This window comes from Salmo salar, chromosome 11, assembly GCF_965601325.2.
Source record: "Salmo salar chromosome 11, fSalSal1, whole genome shotgun sequence".
Lineage (NCBI taxonomy): Eukaryota > Metazoa > Chordata > Actinopteri > Salmoniformes > Salmonidae > Salmo > Salmo salar.
Window position 1 is genome coordinate 98602315 of NC_138301.1, and position 13305 is coordinate 98615619.

At 44.1% G+C, this 13305-nt stretch overlaps 1 protein-coding gene across 1 annotated transcript in view; it reads left to right on the top strand.

Annotated features, from left to right (window-relative positions):
- Window positions 1–13305, top strand: part of nacc2 (NACC family member 2) — a 48456-nt gene that overhangs the window by 18460 nt on the left and 16691 nt on the right. The window lies entirely within an intron of this gene.

Genomic DNA, 13305 nt, shown 5'->3' on the forward strand with positions numbered 1-13305 from the left:
TCTCTGACAACACCTCTGGTGGACATTCCTGCAGTCAGCATGCCAATTGCATGCTCCCTCAGAACTTGAGACATCTGTAGCATTGTGCTGTGACAAAACTGCACATTTTAGAGTGGCCTTTTATAATCCCCCGCGCAAGGTGCAACTGTGTAATGATCATGCTGTTTAATCAGCTTCTTGATATGCCACACCAGTCAGGTGGATGGATTATCTTGGCAAAGAAGAAATGCTCACTAACAAGGATGTAAACAAATTTGTGCAAGTCTGAGAGATATAAGAGAAATACGATTTCTGTGTGTATGAAACATTTCTGGAATCTTTTATTTCTGCTCATGAAACAAGGGACCAACACTTTACATGTTGTGTTTATATTTTTGTTCAGTATATTTTTAGAGGCATGGGTGGACCCACAGCAAAGTACAGCAGAAGTTTGCCAAGTCCTTATCATGGAAAATCTGTAGGTTATATAATAGACCTTGCAGGATATGGAATTCAATATTTCCTGCAGGTTTACAGTAGTTTAACTGCAACCAATTCTCTGTGCTCCAGTTCAGAAGTATACTGAGGGTGTTGTGTACGTTTCGGTGTGCCGACAGTGACCGGTGATGCTGAATGATGTGTCCTCCTTTCACTTTGCGCATCAGCAGCCATGTTGCCCCACTCTGTCAGACGTGCATCACATGATATACAGTAATTCACTCAGCTGAGAATGGAGGTTATGTTTGTGCTCTGCTGACCTGACTAGCATGTTTTCTGTCTTTCACTCTCTCTCTCTTTGTCTTTTTTGTCTTCCCTCTCACTCAGTCACTCTCCTACAACAGTTTGTCTTTCTCATTCATCACTATGTGCCTCTTCCCTCTCTTTTTCTCTCTTTTTCTCTCCTTTTCTCTCTCTCTCTCACTCACTCACTTTCCCTTCATATACCATGTATCTCTGTGTTTTTCTAATCTCATTTCTCTCTCTCCCTTTCTCTCTCCCCCTCTCTTCTGCTGACTCATATAGAATCAGGGCGTTCCGTCCTTAAAAACAGGTGACTCAATGGCACAGGAACACAGCAGAGTTTTTTTGTAGATTGAGTTATAGAGTCCTCTTACCCTGCAGAGGATGCTGTACCCAATTCTGTCCTCCACACACACACACACACACACACACACACACACACACACACACACACACACACACACACACACACACACACACACACACACACACACACACACACACACACGCACACACACGCCTACACTCGTTTCTCTCTGTGTCATACTGTACACAAACAAGAACATACTCAGGCACACGCCTACACTCTCTCTCGCTCTCTCTTTCAAACTCACACCAACTTACTCTCATACACATGCATACATGCTACACTTTCTCGCCACCTCTCGTTCTCACACACACACACACACACACACACACACACACACACACACACACACACACACACACACACACACACACACACACACACACACACACACACACACACACACACACACACACACACACACACACACACCATATGCCCCTCCCACCCACCCACACACACACCTCCCATTACCTCAGACCGAGTGGAAACTACATCCCTGTATGAGACAGTAACATTCTGCAGGCCCGAGTCTGTAGTGTTGACCCCCCTGTCCTTAAAGGCCCAGTGCAGTCAAAATGATTTTCCTTGTGTTTTGTATCATATTGTACAACAGCTGATGAAACAAACACTGTCAAAGTGTGAAAACATTTCATCAGTGTTATTTCCTGATAGTTGCTTGTTGAAAATACAGTCACAGGACCTTCTAATCAGCAGGTTTGCTGATTAGAACAGCAAACGTTTGTGTCCCTGGCTAGATTGATATAAGAGGATATTGATGCTAGTGTCGTGGAAATTCTCCACAGGGACACTCGAAGTCAATCTTAAATGAATCATTGTTTATTAACAGCAAGCTGGAGAGGTCCCAGTCAAACTTAGATGCATAAAGTACCTGGTCTGAAGTGAGCTCCGTCGGAGCAGGCCTGTTAGTTCTCTTATATACTGGTTACAGACACGTTACATGGGCATGGTTCATAGGGTTAGTTCCTGCATGTGTCTGGCACCGTCTCCTATATTAACTTATAGAACATATTCTGGCTGTTCTGCCAGATGGTCCTAAGGAGGGGGTCATGTCGCCCCCTCTCATATCTTTACCAAGCACAGGCAGGAACCAAGGATTATTTATGACACAAAAGACAAGATTAACATTTTCAAGGCTGTCTCTTCACACAATAACATTTTCCATCACACTAGATTATATTGTTCCTGCAGTTTTACAATCACGAAGAATACATAAGCCTGCTTTGATGATGTATTAATATAGATCTTATAAAGATCATATTGCTAAAGGAATCTTTTGAAAGTCTCTCCATGAATGCCCTATATATTTGACCATGGAATAATGTACATACACTACATCACCAAAAGTATGCGGACACCTTTCAAATTAGTGAATTCAGCTATTTCAGCCACACTCATTGCTGACTGGTGTAAAAAATCAAGCACACAGCCATGCAATCTCCATAGACAAACATTGGCACCGTCATAGGATGCCACCTTTCCAACAAGTCAGTTTGTCAAATGTCTGCCCTGTGGAAACGTCTAGAAGCAACAACGGCTCAGCTGCGAAGTGGTAGGCCACACAAGCTCACAGAATGCATAGTGCCAACTGTAAAGTTTTTGTGGAGGAGAAATAATGGTCTGGGGCAGTTGATTTGGATTAGGCCTCTTAGTTCCAGTGAAGGGAAATCTTAACGCTACAGCATAGACATTCTAGACAATTCTGGGCTTCCAACTTTGTGGCAACAGTTTGGGGAAGGCCCTTTCCTGTTTATTCATGACAATTCCCCTGTGCACAAAGCGAGGTCCATACACAAATGGTTTGTTGAGATCGGTGTGGAAGAACTTGACTGGCCTGCACAGAGCCCTGACCTCAACCCCATCGAACACCCTTGGGATGAATTGGAACGCAGACTGCGAGCCAGGCCTAATCGCCCAACATCAGTGCCAGACCTCACTAACGCTCTTGTAGCTGAATGGAAGCAAGTCCCCACAGCAATGTTCCAACATCTAGTGGAAAGCCGTCCCACAAGAGTGGATGCTGTTATACTTTTGGTCATGTAGTGTATTTGTGAGTTTATTCTAGCACCTGATTCGCACAAGGTCTATGACCCTCAAACTCAACTCTGAACGTCAAAGCCAGTTCCACTGCATTTTTTCATTGTTCCCATCTAATCAGGGACTGATTTAAACATGGGACACCATGTGTGTGCAATTAACTATCAAGTAGATCAGAAAACCAGCAGGCCTCGTAGGGTAAGAGTTGAGTACCCCTGGTCTATGATATAGACTCTGTGACAATGACTGTCGTCTTACTGTAGCTGTTATTAGATCACATGGGACTTATGCTGCCCTTGATACACAGCTGATACACACGATCATGTTAGCACACACACCCACTCCTCGGGTTTGGTTTTCCCTGGACGGAAGGGAATAACCTGCTCAATTCTCCATTGTAATACTGAGTTCTCTACTGCTGTCTTCTTCAAGCACTCTAATGGCATTTTTTGTGTTATCTCTCTCTTCACCTAGGTAATTTTCTCTGTCTGTTTCTCTTTTTATGTCTCTGCCTCTGTCACTCTGTCCCCCTTTTTACATACCTCTCGCTGTCTCCCCTGTTCCACCCCCTCTCTCTTTCTCTCTCTCCCTTTGTCATCCTCCATCCCCTCTCTCTCATGCTGTATTCATTGTCAGTGGGGCTGCTGTGAATGTTTGTTTGTTTAGCTCCTACGCCCACTTGGAGTCCATTAGCACACTCACTGGCAGTCCCTCTACTGATTTTACTCCCTAGGAGTACACTGTCAGAAACCTGTGTTGAGAGACTCAAGTGGAGGGTGGTTGAGATGTGAGTGTATTGGTTGAGAGAAATAGTAGTTAGTTACTACAATAACTATAACGCTATGCACCAGACTAGTTAGGGAATATATGGATGTTGTGTTGTATGAATATGATAAATATGTGTTATGCTCTGTACGTTTACACTGTGCGTTGTGTTGTATATGTAGCCATTGTGATGATAACGAGAACTTAGAGACAGCTAAGAAAGCTTTGAACAAAAAAAACGAAACAATATTCATACCAACAACAAACAAATCACTGTATGCATATTACACAAGCCGTAATTCACAAAACGATTCCAACGACAAAAATAAATTATCTGACATTGACTTTGCGCAGACAACTTCTCCCAGGGGAGTAGTCAAACAAAGCCTGACGTTGTATTATAGGCAGCTATAAGCACTCAGACACCTCTCCTTTGTTCCTCCTTTCTATCTTTCTCTTTCACTCTCTCTCTCTCTCTCACACACACTTCTCTCAATGCATACCATAATGCTCCTCTCAGACAGAGCTGAGGCTCTCTCCCGATTGGTAGAACTGTTGCCATGGAGCCAACCGTCTAAACAATGTAGATGGAATCTGTTGTCTGTTAAACTTTAGACATGAGAACAACTGCAGTATCTGAATATTTATAGAGAGGGATTGTTCATATTATCAGGATAAAGATAAGACCCAGATGCAGACTGTGTCAAAGTAACAATGTTTATTACAGCAACAGGGGCAAAGGTACAGGACGACAGGCAGGCTCAGGGTCAGGTCAGGCAGAGGTCGGTAATCCAGAGACATGGCAAAAGTACAGGACGGCAGGCAGACTCAGGGGCAGGCAGAGTGGTCAGGGGCAGGCAAGAGTCAAAACCAGGAGGACGAGAAAAGACAGACTGGGGAAAAGCAGGAGCTGAGAACAAAACCACTGGTTGGCTTGACAATCAAGACGAACTGGCAACAGACAAACAGAAAACACCGGTATAAATACACAGGGATAATGGGGAAGATGAGCTACACCTGGAGAGGGGTGGAGACAATCACAAAGACAGGTGAAACAGATCAGGGTGTGACACATATTGAGAATGTATAGCCTCACCATTATAGCAGTGACTAGACTTTGTGCTGGAAAGCTGTTAGCCTATGTTTGCCTCTGTTTAACATTGTATAGAATTTTAATTGACTTGTATCTATCCTCGAAGGGATATAGAATAACACACATTATAAGCATTGAAAGGTGCTGCTGCACTATATGCATTAAAACATATATTGTGTTAAGCCTACATATGTAGGATCTTAATTTGAGCCAGTTTGCTACAGCAGGAAAATAATCCTGCTGCAACAGAAATGTTTAATTATTATGTGGATTATAATTAATGGACATTTTTGTTGGGGTTGATACATTTTTCATGAGGGCAAATCAAGTCTGAAATTTTAAAGTGGAAATTACAAACTTTAGATCATTTTTGAAACTCGAATACAGTACAAGTTTGCATTTCCTGCTGTGCAGGAAAATTCTCAGCAACAAAATACTGATCAAATTAAAATCTTTGCTGGGACGGGTACTTCAGTTACTGAGACCGCTACTATTTGTCCCGGGACACTGCCAAACCCTAAAGTCTGAAGAGCTACTACTTGGCGAAGCAGCTAGCCTGTCTGCTAGCTATTGAGCTAGCCAGGTTTCCTTGACAGTTTGAACACAGCCCGTGACGTGGTTAGCCCTTGTGGCTGGGACCGCGGATATTCCCGGGCTTGTGGCATGTTTAAATCCCTGCTGTTTGTTGCTGTTTCCATCGGCCCCTGTGAGCTTGCTGGCAGGAATTGTGTGGAGTTCCAGCGTAAGCCAATGTTGCTACCATCATGTCGTTCAAATTTAAAGAAGGTTGGAGTAATGGAGAGGACAGTGTTTCCCTATCACAGGTGTGTGATCTTTTAAATCAACAAAATATGTCTACAAGCAATTGTTACAGCAACAGGAAAATATGTTACCTGCGCTACAGACGGCTATATCGGTCCGCTAATACAGGACTTCTGGGTCAGTAGCTTCAGTCCAACATCACACACACGTACACAAACTGAAACTCACAAGTGCCTGATTATTGGACTCTATTAGCTAAACAATGTTTGTATTTTACTTATTTTTTTCTCCATATTATGCCTATCTCTGTCCAAATACAATGATATTTTTTCAGTTAACTACTGGCTTTCAGCATGCATATAGAGAATGGCACTCAACTTGTACTGCACTGACTCAGATGACAGATGATTGGTTAAAATAAATGGATAATAAGATGATAGTTGGAACTGTATTGTTAGATTTCAGTGCAGCCTTTGATGTTATTGAAGAAACTCACTTGCTATAGCTTTACATCACCTGCCATCACATAGTTGGAAAGTTATTTATCCAATAGAACCCAGAGAGTTTTCTTCAATGGAAGCTACTGCAACATCAGATATGTACAGTGCGGTGTCCCTCAGGGCAGTTACCTTGGGCTGTTACTCTTCTCTATTTTTACATGATTTGCCACTGGTCTTACACAAAGCTAGAATGACTATGTATGCAGATGATTCCACACTCTACATGTCAACACCCAAAGCCAGTGAGCTCACTGAAATTCTAAGTAAGGAGTTACAGTCAGTATCAGAATGGGTGATTAGTAATAAACTGGTCTTAAATACTGTACATCTAAAACTAAAAGCATTGCATTTGGCTCAAAACATTCTCTAAGACTGTCACGACTTCCGCCGAAGTTGGTCCCTCTCCTTGTTCGGGCGGCGTTCGGCGGTCGACGCCACCGTCCTTCTAGCCATCGCCGATCCACTTTTCATTTTCCATTTGTTTTATCCTTGTCTTACACACCTGGTTTCAATCCCCAAATTACTTGTTCATTATTTAACCCTCTGTTCCCCCATGTTTGTTAGTGAGTGATTGTTTATTGTATTGCGGTCCGTAATTGTGGCTTTGGATTTATTGACGTGTATTGTGATTATTGTTCAGTAAAATTGCGAACATTACTCATATCTGCTGTCCTGCGCCTGACTCATCTACACCAGCTACACACAGACGCATTACAGAATCACTCACCTTGAAATGGAGTCAGCAGGAGCAGACGGCCCCCCTTTGGCGGTCGAGGAGCGCATCCAGCAGCACGCGACCATGTTTCAACGTCTGGGCACCGCCATGGATCGCATGCTGCAGACGATGGCTAGATGGGAGAGAGAAGGAGGTCTTCCAATGCCTACACCAGCCCCACTACAGCAGGCCCCACTGTCCACCCCTCCTTCACCCAGTTCCAACGGGATTCAGCTCGCGCTCCCGAGGGAGTACGATGGGACGGCGGCCGGATGCCCGGGGTTCCTACTACAGCTGGAACTCTACCTGGCGACCGTCCACCCGGCTCCTTCAGGACGTGAGAGGGTGTCCGCCCTCGTCTCCTGCCTCTCAGGCAAAGCCCTGGAGTGGGCCAACGCCATATGGAGTGAGGGAGACGCGGCGTTGGACCATTAGGCAGAGTTCACCCGCTAAAGTAAAGTTCATCTTTATGTCCAAAAACCTCATTTGAAATTGGCGTGTTATGTTCAGAAATGCATTGTCTCAAACAAACATCCGGTGAAAATGCAGAGAGCCCCATCAAATTACAGAAATACTCATCATAAACATTGACATAAGATACAAGTGTTATACATACGATTAAAGATACACTTCTTGTTAATCCAGCCGCTGTGTCCGATTTCAAAAAGGCTTTACAGTGAAAGCACTCCATGCGATTATGTTAGCGCCTAGTCACAAAAACCATACAGCCATTTTCCAACCAAGGAGAGGTGTCACAAAAGTCAGAAATGGAATGAATCACTTACCTTTGATGATTTTCATCTGATGGCACTCCCAGGTCTCCATGTTAGACAATAAATGTTAGTTTTGTTTGATAAAGTTAATCTTTATGTCCAAATACCTCCTTTTTGTTTGCGTGTTTAGTCCAGTAATCCAAATGCACAAAGCGCAGGCACAAAGTCTAGACGAAAAGTCAAAAAAGTTCCATTTGAGTTCGTAGAAACATGTCAAACCATGTTTCTAATCAATCCTTAGGGTGTTTTTATCATAAATATTCAATAATGTTTCAACCGGACAATACTGTTTTCATTAGAAAGGAAAGGGAATGGAGCTCGCGTTCATGGCCACGCGCATGACTAAACTAAAGGCTTTCACCTGGGCCATCTGCTTAGAGTGCTCTTATTCGCTCCCCTTTTACAATAGAAGCCTGAAACAACTTCTAAAGACCGTTGACATCTAGTGGAAGCCTTAGGAAGTGCAATCTGACCCCACAGACACTGGATATTCGATAGGCATTCACTTGAAAACTACAAACCTCAGAATTCCCACTTCCTGGTTGGATTTTTCTCAGGTTTTCGCATTCTATATGAGTTCTGTTATACTCACAGACATTATTTTAACAGTTTTGGAACCTTTAGAGTGCTTTCTATCCAAATCTATTACTACTATTATATGCATATTGTAGCTTCTGGGCACGCTTTTCATCCAAACTTCCCAATGCTGCCCCCTATCCCTAAAGAGTTAACAAGGTAGGCTAGTTGAGAAAATGTTCACATTTACAACTGCGACCTGGATAAAGCAAAGCAGTGCAGTGCATCACAAACAACAACACAGAGTTACACATGGAATGAACAAACATACAGTCAATAATACAATAGAAAAGTCTATATACAGTGTGTGCAAATGAAGTAGGATAAGGGAGGTAAGGCAATAAATAGGCCATAGTGGCGAAATAATTACAATATAGTAATTAAACACTGGAGTGATAGATGTGCAGAAGATGAATATGCAAGTAGAGATACTGGGGTGCAAAGGAGCAAAATAAATAACAGTATGGGGATGAGGTAGTTGGATGGGCTATTTACAGATGGGCTTTGTACAGGTGCAGTGATCTGTGAGCTGCTCTGACAACTGGTGCTTAAAGTTAGTGAGGGAGATATGAGTCTCCAGCTTCAGTGATTTTTGCAGTTTGTTCCAGTCATTGGCATTAGAGAACTGGAAGGAAAGGTGGCCAAATAAGGAATTGGCTTTGGGGAGGACCAGTGAAATATACCTGCTGGACAGCGTGCTACAGGTGGGTGCTGCTATGGTGACCAGTGAGCTGAGGTAAGGCGGGGCTTTACCTAGCAAAGACTTATAGATGACCTGGAGCCAGTGGGTTTGGCGATGAATATGAAGCGAGTGCCAGCCAACGAGAGCGTACAGGTCACAGTGGTGGGTAGTATATGGGGCTTTGGTGACAAAACAGATGGCACTGTGATAGACTGCATCCAATTTGCTGAGTAGAGTGTTGGAGGATTTTTTGTAAATGACATCGCCGAAGTCAAGGATCGGTAGGATAGTCAGTTTTACGAGGGTATGTTTGGCAGCATGAGTGAAGGATGCTTTGTTGCGAAATAGGAAGCAGATTCTAGATTTAATTTTGGATTGGAGATGCTTGATTCTGGAAGGAGAGTTTCCAGTCTAACCAGACACCTAGGTATTTGTAGTTGTCCACATATTCTAAGTCAGAACCGTCCAGAGTAGTGATGCTGGGTGGGCGGGCAGGTGTGGTAGCGATCGGTTGAAGAGCATGCATTCAGTTTTACTTGCATTTAAGAGCAGTTGGAGGCCATGGAAGGAGAATTGTATGGCATTGAAGCTCGTCTGGAGGTTAGTTAACATTGTGTCCAAAGAAGGGCCAGAGGTATACAGAATGGTGTCATCTGCGTAGAGGTGGATCAGAGAATCACCAGCAGCAAGAGCGACATCATTGACGTATACAGAGAAGAGAGTCAGCCCGAGAATTGAAGCCTGTGCCACCCCCATAGAGACTGCCAGAGGTCCCTGAACTGCCAGAGGTCACTGAACTCTATCTGAGAAGTAGTTGGTGAACCAGGCGAGGCAGTCATTTGAGAAACCAAGGCTGTTGAGTCTGCCGGTAAGAATGTGGTGATTGACAGAGTCGAAAGCCTTGGCCAGGTCGATGAATACAGCTGCACTGCTTTGCTTTATCTTGGCCAGGTCGCAGTTGTAAACGAGAACTTGTTCTCAACTGGCCTACCTGGTTAAATAAAGGTGAAATAAATAAAAAGGTATAGGATTGGATGGTCAGTTATCATGGTCAAGTCATATTGACAGAGTTGTTGTGAAGATGGGGAGGGGTCTGTCTGTTATAAAAAGATGCTCTGCCTTTTTGACTCAAAGATCAACTGTACTAGTTGTTCAGGCTCTGGTCTTGTCCCATCTTGATTATTGTCTGGTAATATGGTCAAGTGCAGCAAAAAAAGACCTAGCAACTCTAGAGCAGCACACTTTGCCGTTAACTGCACCTACAGAACTAACATCAACAACATGCCTGCTAGTCTTTCCTGCTTGAGGCTTGACGGGAAACTAACTGCATCTCTCCTAGTTTTAATGAGAAATATTACTGTGATGACTATTCCAGTCTGCATAATCAAATAACATTCAGCTAAGATATCCATACATAACCCACAAGACATGTCACCAGGGGTCTCTTCCCTAAGTACAAAACAAATTCACGGGAACGCACTGTATTATACAGATCCATGATCGCATGGAACTCCCTTCTGTCTCCAATTACTCAAGCAAACAGTAAAATTACCTTTAAAAACGGATTAAACAACATCTCATGGAATGACGGGGACTGTGAAGGGACACACATACAAACACACTCACACACAGACACACTCTAACCCACACATAATTTCTGTTGTTGTATTGTTTGTGTATCGTTGTGTATTACATTTGTGTGACTGTCCTTGTCTATCATTGTATCAGTGTTTTGTTACTTGTCATGTATTGCATATTCAAATACTCCAGCCTGCTACTACAAGTAATCAGCACCAGGCCCCAGAGTGCTGCCCTGATTCAAATTTCCACAACACATTCCAACAAATTTAGAAGGAGCAGTAAAAGCATTCAAATGTCATCTCCCATTCTATAAACTACACCTACACACTCATAACTCACAGTGACACATAAAGAGTGGATGTGCGCGCGCGCCACACACACACACACACACACACACACACACACACACACACACACCCTCTCTGACACACAAGCGCATTAACTCTCTCCCTCTGATGAATGTATCTTGTTATTCTTGTCATGTGGCATCGCTCTCTCTCTCTCTCTCTCTCTCTCTCTGTCTCTCTCTCTTTCTCTGATGTGCTGTGCGCAGTGCTGTGTCGTCCCGTCTGCCTGACTCAACATATTTCTGGCTCCCCCTCCCCCTCTCTGCCCAGGCTGGCACGTACATGCATGTCTGTAGACTCTATACCCAGCATGCTTCACTTCTTTCTGTGCTGTGGTGCACACGGGACTCACTGCATTGCAGCCCCGTGTGCATTAATTGGCAGAAAGACAGCAGCTCAGAGGGAAAGTGGTGTGAAGAGAGGGAGGGGGAAAGAGAAAGCAGGAGTGAGGGGAGGTATCCTAAGGCTTCAGCTTGCTGACAGGCAGACAGACAGATACGATGAGGGAAGCATGTCAATGACGGTATGCAGGTGTTAAATGGGACAGAACTCGTCTGAGTTTTAGTTTTTTATACAGACATCACCACTGCTGTGGCAGGAATATGAATGCTGATGTGTGACCACACTAACTGACTGTGTGATTCCCCTTCTCCATTTTCTTTCCCTGTGGTGATGTGAAGTGAGAAGTTTGCCCAGTTTTGGTATCTTTTCATTACATCTGGCAGGCTGGGTTTTTGTCTGAGAGGGAGCGTATAAGAGAGAGAGAGCGAGAGAGGGAGGGAGGGAGATAAAAATGCTGGTGTTGTTTACATAGCAGGTGTTGTTTACATAGCTACGCAGTGAGTAATTTACGAGTGAAACTCCAACTTTTTACAAACACACATTTCATGTTGCCCACACCCCACACCACATATCTCCCTGTCTTCTCTCTCTCTCTCTCTCTCTCTCTCTCTCTCTCTCTCTCTCTCTCTCTCTCTCTCTCTCTCTCTCTCTCGTGTGTCAGTCTGTGTCATGGTTGTTTTATGTTCACAGCTTCCCTCACAGTCCTTAGCAGAGACACTCTCTGTAGTGTAAGCTGCTGTCTAACCTTTCCCTGGGCTTTCCTCTGTCAAACTCAATGACGTCTGGGGTCCTTTTTCCTTCTCTAATCCATCCCAAACACCAGTCCGGGAGCCCTGCTTAGTGCCTGTGCAAAAATGTAACCAGACAACAACAGAGGAAGTTGTCTACCTGAACAAACTAATACAGTGAACTCAGTGACATCTCACTGGGAGAACTCACTCACTCATGTTAGAAATCCCCCAACAGACAGTCACAGCATTTTAAACGGACAATCTAACGTAATACTTGCACAAACGCTAGCAAGTTCAATCTTTTCCGTCATTCAGAATCAGTAGTGGTAATAGTAGGAGCTGTTTTTGTGAGTCACATTCTCAATAAGATATTGCATTGAAGATTTCAGAGCAAATGACTGTGTTACTTTCAACTTCAAATTTCCGACAATATAATTAACTCCTTTTCTCTCTGCTCCCCTTTTTCTCTGATTTAACTTTCATTTTATTTACTTAGTTATTTGATTATGTTTTCTCTCTTGGTCATTGTCTACATCCAGATAGGAGCTGAAGTTGCTCCAAACGCAATTGTCTTTCTTTGCTCGTACTGTCCTTAGATGACTTTCCCTCTCTCAGCCCACCCCCTCCCTCCCTCGCCCAGTCTCCGTCTCTGTCTCTGTCTGTAACTGTAGCCTGTGTTTTTCTCTCTCTCTCCCTCCATCTCGCTCCCTGGCTCCATCCCTCCCTCTCCCTGCGACATACGTATAGATGCTGCATTGATTGCACACAGAGAGCCTCCCACTCCCTTCATCATTGATGCGCTCTCTCCAGCTGCAGCAGCACTTGTTGAATTCAGCCCTGGGAGAGACAGAGGGAGAAAGAGAGAGAGAGAGAAAGAGCGTGAGGGTGAGTGAAAGGAGAGAGAGAGCGAGGGAGAAAATCTTTAAAAGAGAGAAACAGTGGGAGAGGGAAAAGCTCAGAGCGCTGAGTGAGACAGAGAGCAAGGCTTTGAGACAGATGAAGAGCATCAGAGCGCTTTTTTCTCTCTCCTCCTTTCTACTCTTCTGGTCCTGGCGTGCGAAAGCTTCATGGTGTGTCCACTCTCCTTTCCTAAGGACTGGGTTGTACAGGTCAGAGTTGTCTGGGATGGAGGTGTGTGTGTGTGTTTGTGCTTGTGCTTGCGTCCATCCAAGTGTGTGTGAGAGAGAGAGAGGAGAAGAGGGCTGTGTGTGTGTGTGTGTGTGTGTGTGTGTGTGTGTGTGTGTGTGTGTGTGTGTGTGTGTCTATGGAGGGGGGTAGAGAGGGGTTGACAAT